Here is an 18,035-nt window from a genome sequence, read left to right as displayed (position 1 = left end):
TTTTGTCAGGTGAGACAGCAAGGGTAGGCTTGTCAGATTTTCTGCACTGTTTAATGGGCGAGGTTTGTTCTACTCCTGCACCCCATCGCTTTGTTCGTGGTCCTTTTGCTATACATGAACTTGTGGCTGAGAAGCAAGAGATTGGTTAGTAAAGAGCGTGTAACCGGCTGCAAGTTCTGATCCAGTTACATTAAAACCCCTGGTAGCCAGTACATATGGGGATTGGTAGATGCCGGTTCAGTGAATTTTCTTGAAATTGGCAAACAAATGACAAGATGTGCCAATTTTAAACTTCGGTATATTTTAACTATTTATTTTCCGTGATATTTTTGGTAGTTTCTCGAATTGCAGATAACAGGGATTTTACTCTCTATTCGGTCAATGCTAATCTCCAACAGTCTTTTGTTTTATATTGGGTACAAAGGCCTAATGTCAATCTAGGAAAAACTCTGTGATCAGAAAGTTGTCACCCAAGAACAAACATATTTATGATGAGTAATATTTTCAAAACATCATGTACTACATTGTACATACAATAATGCTTAACAGAGTGGCCAATCTCACAACATAATGTGTCTACAATATGCGTGCAACTGCAAATTAAACATAATTAAATTGGGTATTTAAAGCCACAGCATTTATCGCGGGGGTAGGGGGAGGGAAGAGAATTCCTTCTGCCAAATTGGAGATGTGCCTCTGATCCTGGTCCTTTGCCCATCTCAGATCTTTGAGCCCCCAAACATCTCAAAATTCCCCATCCCAGGTCATAACATTGCAGTGATAGATCAGTCTTAGTGCGACCAACCAGAGAGCTTTCTCAAGTTCAAGGTTATTATTATCAAACAGCATTCTGAGAGATCACCTGCTCAAAATTCCTCAAATAATTTCTCTCCATGGCTGAGGCCAAATCCACCAGAAAAGGGGCCTTCCAAATAGGCCACCATTTTTTTTTCTTGCCCATTATAATAATAAAGAAAGTGGTGGATTCTGATTGAAAACCAAAGTTTTTAAAAAAAGACCCTTTCGAATAGCTTAAGGAAGCAGGTTTATGGTTACTTTCCAAGCACGGATAAAATTCTGAAACTCATTATTTCTTTCCATTGTTACTGTTCTAAATAACGTCTTGCTGGGATGAATGGACAAGGCTTGTGAACAGTTACCTGAACCTAAAAAAAATGAGAACAGGAGTAGGCTATTTGACCCTTAAAGACTCCTCTCTTTCTCAAGATGATCATGGTTAACCACCCCAATTCAGCTCCATGTTCTGACTTTCTCCTTATATCTGATGATCCCGAAGAAGAATATCTAACTCTAGATTGCTAATGGTCTGGCATCAAGTGGTTTCGGTGTTTGAGAATTCAACACGTTCCTGTATCTCCAGGAGGAGAACATTTCTGCTCAAACCCCTTGGCCCTTCTTCTTTCTCCCATCCTTCTCCACAAACAAAACACTTTGCTGTTGAATTCCTCTGTTTTAATTTTAAAAATAATTTTAGAGATTAGAGCACAGTAACAGGCCCTCCCAGTCACAAGCCCAAATACACCAATTAACCTACAAACCCCATACGTTTTTACTTGGAGGGTGGGAGGAAACCGAGCACCCAGAGGAATCCCACGTGGACATGGGGAGAACGTACAAAACTGCTTACTAACAGCGCAGGATTCGGTTTTGGTTGCTGCTTCTGTAATAGTGTTAGGCTAACTGCTACACTAATCATGTCTAAAGATTCCTCGTTGACAATTTTGCTGTTCTCAATTCATTAACTTTTCATCACCAGGATATCTGACTGCCTCAGATAAACTTTTCTCCCTTTTGTATTGTCAACTGCAATCCTTTAGCCTGACGGATGGCTCTTCTAAATTTAAATATGCCTACCCTTCTCTGAAGCTACATTGGCAGATGCGACAGCGTTGAAAGATGCAAGTTGAAAATAATACTCTAAATGCCAGATTTCTAATGAAACAGATGTATGGATGGTATTAAATGATTGACTGATCCCACTCCCTTTCCAAATTTTCCATTAGATGGAATTGCTATGCGGAGACAGCCCTGAGCTCACTGACAATCACTGCTGCCCAAAAAGGCTGAGGTATCAAGGAAATCAGATTAACATTGACTTTACACCCAGTAATATTTGTGTGGTGTTTATAGCAAGTGTGAATGTAGTTTGACATTATTCAACTTTATATTTGGGCAGTTTCAGCTGTCAGGTATTAAATGTACTGAAAATACAGCTATCGTAAAAAAAGAATGAAATACTGTAGAATGTAATCACATTTACTTTGCTGTTTGCCATCAGAAAATGAATGGAGTGCAACTTTTCTAGCTGGCTTCGAGTAAACATTCTGAAATAATTTCTTATTCAAATCTGCTCCAACCTTCAATGCTACCTGACACACCAGGGTGTCAAAAATATTAATTCGTGTCAGGCAATTTACTACCTTCAAAATTAATCTTGTCAACCTGTAGGAACGGGTGAGTAATATGCTCCTCTGAAGCCTAGGAGGAGACGCCTTGGTCTGGCCAAATAAAATAAAACTTACCAATTGCAAAATAGAACCGTAAAACATTATAGCACAGAAAACAGGCCTTTCAGCCCTTCTCGTCTGTGCCAAACTTTTATTCTGTCTAGTCCCATGACCCAATCCATAGCCCTCCATGCCCCTCCCATCCAGGTACCTGTCCAATTTTTTTTCTTCAATGTGAAAATTGAGCCTTCATTCACCACTTCAGCTGGCAGCTCATCCCAGCCTCCCACCACTCTCTGTGTGAGGAAGTTCCCCATAAACTGTTCCCCTGTAAGATTATAAATGATTTCTCTTCAATGTTCCTATCGGGGCTGACATCTCAACTCAGAGAGGAGGGTCGTTGCATGTTTGGTTTGGGAGAACAACAGGGAAGTACTTAGGGGACTGTCCAATGAGTCAAAGTGGGTAAAACTTGGAAATAAAAGAAGGATGATCACTTTGATGGGATAACGTTACAGGCCACCCAATATAGTCAGCAGGAAATAGAGCAGCAAATATGTGGGGTTATCGCAGATAGCTGTAAGAAAAATAAGGTTGCCCATAGAAAGTAGAACAGTCAAGCACAGGAACACAGTCTTCATCCCAGAATGTCCGTTCTGAACATGATGCAAAATTAAACTAAATCTCTCCTGCCTGCACATGATTAATATCCCTCCACTCCCTGCATGTTGATCTGAAAGTCTCTTAAATACTGTTGTAATAGTAGGAGATTTCAACTTCCCTTAAATTGTCTGGGGCTGTCAAGTGTAAAGGACTTGGATGGGAGGAAATTGTTAAGAGTGTCCAAGTAAGTTTTCTCAAGCAATTTATATGGACAGTGCTTTACCAGAGAAGGGGAAATTCTATATCTCCTGTTGGGGAATGAGGGAAGGCAAGTGACTGAAGCGACAGTGGGGAGCACTTTGGGACTAGTGATCATAATTCTGTTAGTTTTAAACTGGTTATGGAAAAGGATAGCACTGGGTCGTCAAGTTAGACCTAAATTGGGGGAATGGGCCCTTTTTTTTTTATAAACCAAACTTAGGGGAATCCATAACTGGAGGGAATCAATTTAAGGTGAGAGGAGAAAGACTTAAAGAGCTGGATGAGGGTATGTGGGAAAGGGGATAAAAACAGGGCAGGGGAGAAGAGGAAATGGATAGAAGCAGATTGGAAGATAAGAGAGGGGAAATTGGCAAAACCAGCATTCATACCATTGGGCTGTATAGACTACCTCAGCAGAATACGAGTTGTTCCTCTTTCACCCTGTCTCCCATTTTGGGTGATCAGTCAGAGATGCGAAATGCAATATTTTCTTTTTGAACAAGAGGGGGCAACTTTAGAATAATGAATCCTAAATATTCTTTTTTAACAATCAAGTTTAACTTGTGAACTTACATGCAAACTTTTAAGGATTACGCATAGCAAGCCATCTCCTATACATACAAGTACAAAATAGAACAATTCAAATATAAGTTCTAATCTTTCTTTTCACGTGAATAGCTTCAATTTCACATCTTCTCCAAGAACCACATTCTACTGTAAATAACATTGGAAAACCTCCCAGACATGATCAATGTTTATAGGAGTCGCCTGAAAGGAATAACAATCATCAGGCTGACGGCATATTGAGGCAGTACTACACAACATGGAGAATGTAATCTCCCGAGAATACACTATCTCCCTGAATGCAGGCCACTGGGATAGGTTGATGCAAGGTTCTTTGAGACTTATTTGTAAGTTTTAAAAAAAAAATTCTGGCCATTTTGTACAGGCTGCTTCAGTTGCTTGCAATTTATAACAATATCCAAATGGTTACAAATAGTTTTGGATAAAAACAGGCTCATGCCCATCAAAATTTCAAACGTCAGTTCACATAAAACTTTTACTCCGTTTTCTGGCTTTTGGACAATTAAGGGCAATTTTATACATATTAGCTGCAAATGTTTCTAATGTAATTACATTGATTGGGAATAAATGACTATATATTAGTGGAAGGAAACAGTAGCGTATTTCTGAATGCTGTGATTCACACACCCAGGATTAAGGCAGAGATTTCGAGCAATTGCATGAATTGATTGGGTGGTAGCTTTCATAAAAATCTAAGAAGGTTACGAATTATTATTTTAAAGGCCTGTTTTTCAATTATGTATCATTGTTTTAAATTTGGAGTATTTTTGCTTTCTTTATAACAAATGAAGATTTGTATGGGACGATCCTTGAAATTAAAAAAATATCACCTTAAAATCAGGTCATCATATGCGCCAGGTCTAAAATGAGGTGGGATTGAATTGGGATAAATGAAAAGAAGGTTAAATTTGAAAAGAAAATATGTATAAAGAATTGGAAAATCTACTTGAGTTAAATTCCCCGTAAAATCTATCAAAAATCAGTCTACAGGTATGTGAAGGCAAACCAGACAATCAACAGAAATATAATTGAAATAGTTAAGGAAGCAGTTGATATAATAACAACAGAGGATCATATATGCAAAAAATTAACACCTACAATGGTGTTTTTTTTAACTTAATGAACAGTATTTGAAATGTCAGCTAATATTGACAAGCAGCAATGGTAGGTTGATCCCAGAATTCCCAAATGCTAAATGCAGTCCATTCACTCTCATCTCTATTTTGTTTGTATGTATGTGGACTGGCTAAGATTTACAAAGCCTAAAATAATGCCTCCCAGTTAAACACCCAATTCTCTCTTAGATGGGCATGTCAAATACAAATTCCATTAAATATAATCAGCAGGAAACATACCATGCAAGATGCATTTTCGAAAATGAACAGTCCAAATGTGCAGTTCAGACCACGTTGCAAAACAACCTCCTGACCATTGATTCCGTCTCTGCCTCCTGCAGCCTCGGGAAAGCAGTCAACATTTCAAAGGACCCATCCTGTTCCGGTCACATCCTCTTCTCTCCCCTCTGGACAGGCAGAAGATACACGGGCAAGAAAACATGCACCACCAGTTTCGAGGACAGTTCCTTTCCTGTTGAGATCGGACTCTTGAATGGGCTTCTCATTTGATCTCACCTTATTGTGGCTCGAACACTGTTTCAACTGATGATTTTATTTTTTGCCTTTTGCTTTATTTTTGAGCTACTTAAGAATGGATGAACTTGCTTGGATAGCTAGAAAAATGAAGTTTTTTTTTACTGTCTCTCATTGACAAGATCAAGGTTCAATTTATTATCTTAGTAATAAAACAGTGTTGTATTTACATTAAATTTCTTCTTCCCTGCTGCAAGGCCAACAGATTTGCCACCAGCAGGAATTGTCTAAGCACCACTTACAGTCTTATAGTCAGACTTAGAGTCAGAGAGAGAGAAGGAAAAGAGAGACCCCCCTCAGAGTCACCGAATGTCTGTAAATTTACCTCCAGCATTTCCACAGCCCTCGCAGGCACACAAAATCCAATCCAAACCCAAGCTCCAGATCCAAACTTCTGACACGGTCAGGAACCCACCAGTGCCTTTGGCACCTCCTCGCATCCCGGTTCTGATACCTGGTACCCCTCCAGCCACTTCGAGACAGTCTCTAGGCAACCTGGCACGAGTGTCTCGACATCCATCTCCAGCAGCCCGCAGCTTCCCGTGGATCCTCGCACGCACTGATCCTTCAGCCGCAGAGCCCCCTCACTGGTCTGCCACAGTGGTCACCATCCCCATGGGTCGCCTCCTCTATGTCTCCCTTTCAGACGGTGCGTGATCTTCCTTCCTCTGGGGCCCTGCTCCAGTCTTCCACTTCCCCGGAGTATGGCTGGTGCTGATTAATAGGCGCCGCCATCTTGGGCGCAGAATCGCGGTCACAGAATTTCAACTAAAACCCACGTCAGCTCCCTCAATGGGCTGCTCAAAGCCCGGGCAGAGCCGACGGCAGTTGACTGGGTGGCTGGACTCTGTGGAAGCACTGCATCTCCGCTTCCTCGCTCTCCGCAAGTCCGCAACAGCAGCAGCGCTGCCTTCACAGCAGCTCTGGCAGTCCCACCGTCTTCAGATGATAACTTTCTTCTTTGGCTTGGCTTCGCGGATGAAGATTTATGGAGGGGTAATGTCCACGTCAGCTGCAGGCTCGTTTGTGGCTGACAAGTCCGATGCGGGACAGGCAGACACGGTTGCAGCGGTTGCAGGGGAAAATTGGTTGGTTGGGGTTGGGTGTTGGGTTTTTCCTCCTTTGCCTTTTGTCAGTGAGGTGGGCTCTGCGATCTTCTTCAAAGGAGGTTGCTGCCCGCCGAACTGTGAGGCGCCAAGATGCACAGTTTGAGGCAAGATCAGCCCACTGGCGGTGGTCAATGTGGCAGGCACCAAGAGCTTTCTTTAGGCAGTCCTTGTACGTCTTCTTTGCTGCACCTCTTTCTCGGTGGCCAGTGGAGAGCTCGCCATATAACACGATCTTGGGAAGGCGATGGTCCTCCATTCTGGAGACGTGACCTACTCAGCGCAGTTTTATCTTCAGCAGCGTGGATTCGATGCTGTCGGCCTCTGCCATCTCAAGTACTTCGATGTTCGAGATGAAGTCACTCCAATAAATGTTGAGGATGGAGCGGAGACAACGCTGGTGGAAGCGTTCTAGGAGCCGTAGGTGATGCCGGTAAAGGACCCATGATTCGGGGCCGAACAGGAGTGTGGGTATGACAACGGCTCTGTGTACGCTAATCTTTGTGAGGTTTTTCAGTTAGTTGTTTTTCCAGACTCTTTTGTGTAGTCTTCCAAAGGCGCTATTTGCCTTGGCGAGTCTGTTGTCTATCTCGTTATCGATCCTTGCATCCGATGAAATGGTGCAGCCGAGATAGGTAAACTGGTTGACCGTTTTGAGTTTTGTGTGCCCGATGGAGATATGGGAAACAATTCACAATTCACATATTTTAGCACCCAGAGGGAAAAAAAAGGATTAACATTCTTAGAGAGTGTTTCAAAACACCAGGTCTTCCCAAATTATATTGCCATTAAACCACTTTCTAAATGTTGGAGGCATGGCAATCAATTGTTTCTGTATTTCTTCACAGAATGTGAGTACACTGGCAGGCCTGCACCTACGGTCTTTCCTTAATTGCTCTGGAAATGAGTGCCTTTTTGGTCCACTTCATAGACTGAGCTTCAAAAGTCAATCAAGTGACAACGCACAGCAAGAATCACATAGGCCAAGCTGAATAACGACAGCAGATGTCCTTCCCTAGGTGTGATGATATATAATTACGCCACTAGGTCACCAGGGGTCATCCGGTGACCTTGTATTTAAAGCAGTCCAGAGCTACAGTCTAGCCTTCCAGGTTTGTCTTGCAGAGAGACAAGACCTCTTAGTGTACATATTAGTTTATTAAATTGTACTGACACTAGGCACATTGAACACCATTACTGATACTGGATCACTTATTTATTCAACTTAAATTCCCCATGTGCTGGATGGAACTTCAATCTTATCTCTGTCTTTCTATTACAGGATTTACAATTACTATTCCAGCAACCATACTCCTAACTCTCATTCACGTGTGCATGTCACGTTCCTACAACAGCCACGTGATAAAGAGCAGATGACCTGTCTCCGTAATGTTAAATGAAAGTTATCTATCCCAGGGCACTACAGACAGCTCTCATACTCTTCTTTCAAATAATGCTGCTGGAGAGAGCAGACAGGACCTCAACTTGACCACTTACATAAAGGGAGGCACACCAGAGAGTTATGTACTCCCTCAATAGTTTACAAGATATTCCGTGATCAAGTCTCTGGAGAGGAACAAAGGCCAAGCCGTTGAATGAATAATAAAGCAAATCCAGCTGCACGAAGAGATGTTTGCCAAAATGTTTGCAAGCAGTTAGCCTTGATCTTGCCCCCAAAACTATTCACAGCATATTATTTTTGACTGAATCTCCTCACCTACATCCAACTTAACTGCAACATTCCGCCAAGTACAGTATGTAGCTATCCTTCCATTCTAATCATCCGCTTTTATCATAAAGAAATAGTTTGAAACCCCACTGGATAAAGTCCACACACTGAAGCCAAACCAGTCAGACAGATCTGAGCAGCTTCCAAAGCTTCAACTACTCCCAACAGTGAGTGTTTCCATAATTAATATCATGTAATCTTATAACTGCAAACACCTGAGCTGTGGTCATGGCATTCAATCATTTTATGGGAACAATACCAATTACTTCATTCATGACAGGATAGTGTTTCCCCATATACCAGTTACAAAGTTTTCCTTAATGAGTTCTACGTTGCTCAATTCCATGTGTACTATTTCAAACCAATCCATCTTTAGTTAAAAAACAGTCCATTGGAGGAACTTGGCAGTCTACGTTTCAGGCCAGAATCAAGGCAAATTCCTCTAGTAGTTTGGTCTTTGCTCTAGATTGCCAGTACCTGCAGTCTCTCTTCTGACCCTGCATTTAATTAAACTTGGAATCATTTTTTTTAAAACCAATGAATAGCATGTTTTGTGTCAGGTCTGTGTTATTTCAATTAGTAGGTGTCAGTAATGGCCGTCACATCTGTGCTTGCTAACACATTGTTTCAAGGTAATTCTAAAGTTCTACTCCTCACTCTCAAAACCCCTGTGTGATCTCACCCTTCCTTCCTTTCTCTGTCACTTCTTGCACCCAAACAACCTGCCAACGTTTCTGATCTCTTTCAGTCCCTAGCTTGTGCTCCACCATCGGCTCCCGTGTTTTCAGATGCACCCCTACTCAACTCAGTTATCCCCTTCAGATTTTTTTCATGCAGATTTACTTCCTCTAATTCAGTTCTTAAAATGTATTTCTTTGACTCAGATATTCGACTTAATGTTTCCCCTCGTACATTTTGTTTGAGAACATTTCTGCGAAATAGTTTGTGATGCTTTAAAGCCTCATCATTAAGTCTACCTGTGGTGAACCCTTAACTATAATGTTTTGGAAGTGGTCGATTGCTGGAGTCAAGTCAACAGCACTCGAGAATCAACTTGGGAAAAGTGTGGCCAGTTCATGGGGTATGACCATCATTTGAAGGATTAGGGGGCTTGGATGTTCATGAGCAGCATGGTCTGGTTCCCGAATGTCGTCCTTCGTTTCCTATGTACATTAGATAAAGCAGTTCACCTTGTTTAGAGGAAGGGATTTGATTAATGGGGGGGGGGGGGGGGGGGGAGGTCCTTTTTTCCTCTTTTGTTTTCTTTTAAGATATTTTGTCCTCTTTTGTTTTCTTTTAAGATATTTTGATAAAATGGGTTTGATGGAGAAGGGCACACACAGTATGATCAAGGTATTATTTGGAAGGAGAAATTATCTGTCTTTTTATATTTCACCCCATATGTGTGGATGTTTTTTTAAATTAAACTCAATAAAGGTATTTTGAAAAGTGGAACATCTGCAGAAACCTTGTGTTTTTCAAAAGATTTTTTAGATTTACACTCAATATATTAGATATAAACATTTGTTCCAGATGGTTTGCCCATGTGCACACATACCACAAAATCCACTCCCAATTCATGTATTCAATATGCCAGCTTAATTTTTCTCTAATTTCCTTCAAAGAACATCCAAGCCATTTCTTAACCATTTTTTTTTTTTTTTTTTTTTTTGCAGCATTAAAGCTCAAACACTAACCACTCTTTGAGTAAAGAAATGCTTCTTCATTTCTGTTTCAGATCAATTAAGTACAAAAATGTACAGATGCTGGGAATTGGAAATAAAAACAGGAAAAAGCTGAATTCTCAGCAGACCAGGTGGCATCTGTGTGGAGAGAAACAGAGGTAATGTTTTAAATAGTTAATTCTATCTGACTGACTCACTGCAGGGCAAGTCTTCATATATACAATTAAATAAATAAAAATTGTTTCATATATATGAAAGCCTTGGATGGTTCGTGCGAACAGTTCCTTTGGCCGTTCAATATTCTCACAGCCTGTGGAAAGAAGCTGTTCCTCAGCCTGGTGGTGCTGGCTCTGATCCTCCTGGATCACTTTCCTAATGAGCAGAGTTGAACTATGCTGTGTGTGGGGTGAAAAGAGTCCTCAATGATTTTGTGCTCCCTCTTCAGACAACGATCCCGGTAGATTATGTTGATGGGGGAGAGAGAGAGATTCCAGTCATCCTCTCTGCTACTCTTATGGTCCTATGGATTGACCTCTGATCCACTTCTCTGCAGCATCCATACCACACTGTGATGGCTAGAAATGGCTATAACACTCTTAGGAAAGAGGTACAGGAGGATCAGAGCCATCACCACCAGGCTGAGGAACAGTCAAGGGCAGTGAGAATGCTGAATGACCAAAGGAACTACTCACATTAACCATCGGAGACTGTCATGTGTATTTATTTGTAAATCTGAATACTCATCCAGCATGTGTATTGTTTGTCCGTATGTATATTGTGTCTAGCTGTGTGTCTGTAGGTTTCACACGGAGGACCAGAGAACGCTGTTTTGTGGGGTTGTACTTGTGCAGTCAGATGACAATAAACTTGGTGACTTCACCTTGACAATGGATGAGGTTGAGGACAGACATGTGGGAAAGATAAAGGGAATTTACATGTCTGGACCTAGAGTCTGAGAGTGGTTCTCGACAAAGCAGTCACCCAGTCTGCGTTTCGTCTCACCAAATGGAGTAGATTAGGTTGGATGAGGTGCATGTGAAACTCTGCCTCACCAGGAAGCTCTTTTTATGGTGCTGGACGGTGAGCTGTAGAAAATAGCTTTGCATCTTCTGCAGCGGGAACAGAAAGATCCTATCGGGGTGGAAGGATGGGAAGAGTGGACCAGGGAGTCATGGAGAAAAATGAGTGGCTTAGAGTAACTGGAGGTTCAAAAGAGAACAAAATATTTTGTAGTAGTGGGTGAATTAAAATACCAGCCTCCAAAATGTTATCTTTATAACTTCAGCTACTGAGACTGGTGGTACTGGCTCACCAAAAAAATTTGCATATTTTGCTGTCATTGATAAGAAATTCAGATAAAGACATACTTGAAGAAATCGCTCAGTAATTTTCTTCAGTGCTTTTGCTTCCAGAACATTGCCAGAGCAGTTCATGGATAATTGGGGATGAAAAATAGACTGGAGGGGCCTCTTGCAGAGCCAGTGTTAAAGTTCCTTTACACCAAAGGTTTCCAATCTGGGCCCCTCAGGTTGGAGGTGGGATAGGGTAAAGTATGATGAAGTGGGGCAGCCACGGTCCGTGCAGCGCACACTATTACAGCACGAGCGACCCCTGGGCTTGAATCCAGCGCTGTCTGTAAGGAGTTTGTACATTCTCACAATTTCTTCAAGGGCTTCCTCCGGGTACTAAGCTTTCCGTCCAAAATATATGGATTGTACGTTAATTTAGGTGTAATTGGGCAGCATGGGTTTAAATGGCCAGAATTGGCTTCTACCTTGCTGTAAATAAAATAAATGTTAAAAAAATTGAAGGGGGTTTGGGTGCTGTGTCATGAAGGGTAATTAAAGGCACTTAAATAGTATTGGGTCATCAGTTACAGAATTTACAAGCATGCCAGCTGCTCTAACCACTGGGAATCGCTGAGACCATACCAACTTCTCAAAAGGAGCAGCTTGTGTTACGGATGTTACGGAGGGATCTGTGCTATGCTGAGTGTGAACATTTAGAAAGGTTGTGAATGACTGATGCAGTCAAACTTTATCCTCTGACACTTCATTCCTGCCTGATGAATGAAGTTAAAACCAGATCTTTGTGGTTTGCTGGTTTCACTTTGGACTCAGCTTAAGCCAATGAAGGGAAAGCTCAAGAATAAGAACTGCAGAGTCCACAGTGATTCATAAACCACTTCTACAAGTGGCCTGTTCTTCACGATTGTAGAGTTGATTAATAGTGAAGTAACACAACTTTAATTGTTGAAGCAAAGTTTTAAATCAATGACAACTATTGGTTGCGTGTCAAAAGACGTGTCATTTTAGTCTTACGCATTTCTAACAGCAACTTGATCTTCACAAGAGAAATATTTTTCTGTGATTGCATTGGTGGAAAGAATAAGATCTCAACCTGTACTACCAATCAACTACAAACAGAGAATTGTGATTAATAGGCTTTAATATCCTTAAAGCATCAGCACAGCTTGCAGGTTGCTGGCCTGGTTCTGAGGCAGGTACGGAGGGAGGGGTTTGGGCGTAACAACCTTTATGGGGCTATCTGGAAGGGAAGTTCGGGGGGTGGGCCAACCCACACAGTACACACATGGTAGCACCACACTACCAGGAATCTGGGTACGCACCCATAATTAGCGGCATTGTCTATCAGAAGTGGGAGAAGTTACCGATTCCGTGACTGTTTGCTACGTGGCACAGTGGTGGAGCACTTATATCCTATGCAACATATGCTGCAGGCAGAAGTGTGGCATGAGTAACAGGAAAGTTCCCACACACCGAGGAAAGGGAGAGAGGGGAGATTTGAGAGGTGTCTGAATGAAGGCTACTTTGCCATTCCTGCAGCTGGAAAACAGCGCGAATGCCAGCCGGGTGAATGACGTGATATTTACAAAAACCTCTTTCAGAACTACTGCAATTGCCAGGGTCTGATTTATAGAGAGCTGACGTACCCACAGCAGAGAGCAACAGATGTCACTCTTTCCCAACTGCCTGACGATGGAAAATAATATTATGATTTCTTTTCCACAAACACCTTTGAATTATCTCACATGTGGCCTACAGATTTTATTGACAAGCAGCCCAGAATTCTTATTAGGAACTTGAATGTTCCAAGGGCTTTAGGTCTGAGGTGCTAACATAGAAGGCATCTGTAGCCTCTCAAGAGGGAAAATGATCTGAGGCCTTTTCTTGTATGTTTTTTGGCCTCTAAATTCCTATTCTGATCCTGATCAACAGTCACGGACTATTAAAATAATAACTTCCTGGAAATTCGACCCGCTTGCTTCCAGAGCTACATGCCTGAACATCGATTTTATTAATTTACTGCAGTTGAATGATATTGTGACCAATTCCTGGTTGAAATATACTGCTCCAGACAATTGACCAGAACAGCCAGTCACGCATCATTGTTGCACACCTGATGAAGTTCCTCCAGCTGTGTACATGTGATGATGACCTTTTCTATTCTGCACTCTTTCTAGAGCACAACCTGTGAAATTAGACCAAGTTTTTTTTTTCTGGGAGCAACTTCCCAGGACAAATAGGTCTTCATGGTCCACCACTGACCCGTCTAAACTTACCTTTGTTAATCTGGGGGTTCTCCTTTCTATTACCACCCACCCATCCTCACCTTGCCCTGTGATCTCACATCTGAGACTCCAAACTCCACAGCCCTCTAAACAGACGCTTATGATGGAAGCCCCAATCTGTATCTCCCCAAACCAAATGAGATCATTTAAAGCTCCCCCACCTTCCCATCCTTGTCCCAAACACATTAGCCAATATATTCCTTGGCACTGCATTGATTTTGATCTGAATCGCTGTCAAGCACAGGCACTCCCACTCTTGTCAGCCAACCCTCCCTGCCCTCATCTTGCTCAGTGCCACCTTGAATGCTTGGCGCCAACCCTATTTTCCCCTCACACCCCATCCCCCATCCACTCCTCGGCGGCTCCTTTTCAAACAAGTGAAATGATAATTCCCTTCCAGTAGCACAAAAGAGCTCAGACTAGCCCAGAAATACTCATTGGTGTGCCTCCACAGAACCTACTTGGAGACTTCACAGGTTTCCATAGAATTTGTCAGCAGATATTTTTAAGGTTCTCCTGGTACACCTGGAATTTATTGATGTGAAATTAATGATTTGAATCCTCCCTACCTTGTAAGATTTCCATAAGAATTCTTTCTACAGTTGTGTAATTATGACTGGGAGTTTTCTCAGGGTGTCTCCTTGATTAGTTGTTTCATGACTAAAAATTGATTGAATCTCCATTGGAAGCTTGCCAAAATCCCCAAACCCTACTAGCTCAGTGACCAAAAAATCCTTTTTAGATGCTCATCCCTGATCTCCTGCCTGTGATAGTACAGGATCCCATCACCAATGTATATTTGTATATAGCTGTTGTGATTGGCTGAGAGCCGTAGCCACGCCCACTGGCAGGTCATAAAGGCTTGCTCCTAACCAGACCCAGGTCAGTCTGGACTGGTCGACCTCAATGTATTACGCTCCAGCCTTGGTTTGAGTCAACAAGTCTTTGAGTCATTCGATGCGCTACACTGCCCCTCCACTAATGTTCTCCCATCTTTTGGCAAGATATTGTTGCTACTCATCTCCCACCACTGGTCATCCCAATGGCTATTACTTCCTGGTTTTCTGTCTCTCCTCTTCAACTTTTGCCTCCTTCTGGGTGTACAATAGGCTGCTGACGAGCTTTCTTCCTGATTATACTTCTGCCATACATTGAACTTCCTTTATTTTACTTCTGTGCATCTTCTAATGGTTCACCATATTCAACTTTACAAAACTCTATTTTCTTCCACATTTGTAAAAAAAAATCACAATCAATTTATTATATTTATGATGTCTATGTTTTTATAAATTACATTACCTGTAGTGACTGTGGTGGTCCTGTTCACAAATTCGGTTAACAGAACATCCTTTACTGAAACCAGTAAGATCTCCTCAATAGTGGCTGGTTTGACAATGCATCAAAAATCACGTTGCATGACACAGTAAGTTCTTAAAGGTACACTTGTACTTTAATTGCTAGAAATCTGGCATATATTTTGAAGGAATAATGAAGGGAAAATCAGGCAGAATCCATGGAGAAATATGTATATACAGCACTTTCGGTTTGGACCTAGTTTGGATGATGAAGGAATTGCACAGTCATTTTATAACTAGGCAGAATAATTAGAAACCAAAGCTGTGCTGATTTGCCATCTTACCATGTCTAACATCAAAACTATTTTCTGCCCTGCAAAAGACTGGGAAAGCTGTTCCTCACTGCTAATTAATTGTCTTTCATGTTCCAATCAGAGGAGTGTCCAACAAATTCAACCATCTTATCCAAATATCACGTGCAAAGTGACCCTGCTATGGTGGAGTCCAGAAAGGCAACAATTAACATTCAGTCAGGGATTCTCTTTGTTGGCCGTGCCAACACTCCAAACATTACTAATATGCTCTTACTAGAGATGGAAATAGAGACATTTACTAAACTAATTCATAATTACAGATTGTTATCGACTAAAACTCTTTAATGTTTGTTTACCAGTTCTAAATGAAAAGATGCAATCTGTTCAAGCAGAACAGTCATTCTATGCGCATGGCTATGTGTGGTAAAGGAAAAGTAGAATTGAAATTATTCACATGAAGAGGCTCATTGGTTTTTTTGAAAGTAAGATTGAACAGACACAATTTTTCAGCCAGGAAAATTATAAAAAAACTGATCAATTGCTTTTAAAAAGCTGACACACATCAAGTCCCACGCAATAGGCAATCTAATACATGGAAACAGGCAGTCGTCTGCACTTAAAGCGACCAGCATCTATGGAATCTTCCATGTATTTAGGTCATTAAAAGGTGCATGAAAACCTGACGGAGAAGTAACAACACCAGCATAAAATTGTAAATGTGTTTCCTTGGGATGTCGCCCACAGACATAAAGTGGGATTCACATTAAGATTCTGCATTCGGATCAATTTCAGTTATGATGGATTTCATAATTAATTTTTAAAAGTAAATTTTTTAAATATTAAACGGCATTTAGATTTCTCAGTGGATCAGCTGTGGTCTCACTTATCTTGACCTTGGAATTGGAAGAAGAACAGCACAGAACAAAATAGAGTAAATTCACGAAACATTGTAAAAACACTGAGGTAACCAGAGCAGAGGAGGCCAGTCTATCCTCCACCACCATTGCGCAGTATCTGAGCTTTGTATAAAATGCACTGCAGAATCTTCCTGACTTCTTTCACAGCACTGATAACTCATGAAAACCACCTATGCATCTAACTTCAAAGCAAGGTTTTTGTCTAATTCATTCAGGAGATAAGGGTATCTGTTGTTTTCAAACAGCCCCTCTAAACTCGCATACAACCTGTTGGCTTCTAATGGTGCATGCAATTTTCACATAATCTTTTCCCTCCTCCACTGCTCTGGCACTCTGGTTCCCCATTCCCATCCCCCTGGAAATCTAGTTTAAACCCATCGGAGCAACACAAGCAAACTTTCCCGCAAGGATATTGGTCCCCCTCCAGATCAGATACAAACTGTCCCAACAGATCAGGTCTCAACTTCCCTGGAAGAGAGCCCAATTTTCCAGAAACCTGAAGCCCTCCCTCCTGCACCATGTCTTTAATGACATGTTAAGCTGCATTATCCTTCTATTTCTAACCTCACTAGCATGTGGCATGGGTAACAATCCTGAGATCACAACTTTAGAGACCCTGTCCTTCTACCGAGCACCTAACTCCCTGAATTCTCCTTGCAGGATCTCCTCACCCTTCCTACTCATGCCATTGGTCCCGATATGAACCACAATATCTGGCTGTTCACCCTCCTTCCTGAGAATGCTGTGAACTCGATCTGAGATATCTTGGACCCTGGCACCAGGGAGGCAACATACAATCCAGGATACTTGATCCTCTTATCTGTCCCCAAGCTGATCACTAAAGCTTGCCTCATTTCCTCCCTTCCCTTCTTAGCCACAGCACCAGTCTCCTTGCCAGAGACCTGATCACTGTGGCTCATCACTGGTAGGTCATTTCCCTACCCACCCCCCCAACAATATCCAAAATTGTATACTTCTTAATGAGGGAAAGGGTGCCCTACACTGTCTGTCTGCCTTTCCCTGTTGTCCATAGAGTCCTATATTTCATCAATGAGGACAGATGGCTATCTACTCTGTGATTGGCTGTAGTTACAATCATCTACACTCATTCACTGTGCTGAAGAAGCCTGTCAATCAGAAACTATTGTGGCATGAGATTTTCTCAGGCAGCTCTACCTAACCACGGCAATACCAATCAGCTTGTGGTACAGTGCTATTGGTATGTTTTAAGGGTAAATTACCTGTTATCACAGCAAGGAAAGAGTGATGGAAGACATCCAACTTGAAGAGGGTCCCCAAGATGTTGTGATTAGAAACAATAGACAGTTAAGGGGCAGATTCCAAAGCACTTGTCCTTGACTGTGTCAAGAGTGAATTCCCACAATGTGCAGACTATGTGCCAAATGACCGGAGAGTCCACATCCCAATTGCTCCATTTAAATTTTAATAATTCCAGCTATCCTGACATTTTTACCAAAAAAAATCAATCAAATGTTGTTTTGTGGAGACAAAGCCTGCACTCTTTGTTCACAAACATTAACTGCAGAAGGACTGGTTCAAACGTAGACAGAAGAGATACAGATGTGGAAGGAGCCTTCAGATCTCTTAAAAAGACAACACCGGAGTGCATCTAAATTGAGACTGAGTCTGTAATTTTAAATCATTACATAGAAAAAAGTCTGGAATTCAAGCAACCAGCAGCTTTAAGCAACAGGCAAAAATATCGTGGAAAATAAAGAGGTAAAAAATGCAGCAGTTTAAAATTGGTGCACCTCGCCAATCACACAGCACACAATCTCAAGCAACCGGAACATTCACATATCCAGCATCT

At 41.7% G+C, this 18,035-nt stretch overlaps 1 long non-coding RNA gene across 1 annotated transcript; it reads right to left on the bottom strand.

The window, feature by feature from the left end:
• Positions 1 to 10,103: 10,103 nt before the first annotated feature.
• On the bottom strand, positions 10,104 to 14,488 carry LOC138743887 (uncharacterized). The gene is made up of 2 exons (XR_011345094.1): positions 14,248 to 14,488; positions 10,104 to 10,224 (listed from the first exon to the last, which is right to left on the bottom strand). It is a non-coding gene; the product is annotated as an uncharacterized lncRNA (long non-coding RNA).
• Between the last annotated feature and the right edge of the window lie 3,547 nt (positions 14,489 to 18,035).

This window comes from Narcine bancroftii, chromosome 10 (genome assembly GCF_036971445.1).
Source record: "Narcine bancroftii isolate sNarBan1 chromosome 10, sNarBan1.hap1, whole genome shotgun sequence".
NCBI lineage: Eukaryota > Metazoa > Chordata > Chondrichthyes > Torpediniformes > Narcinidae > Narcine > Narcine bancroftii.
Note: the sequence above shows the minus strand (reverse complement) of the source record. Positions and strands in the feature narration are given on the sequence as shown.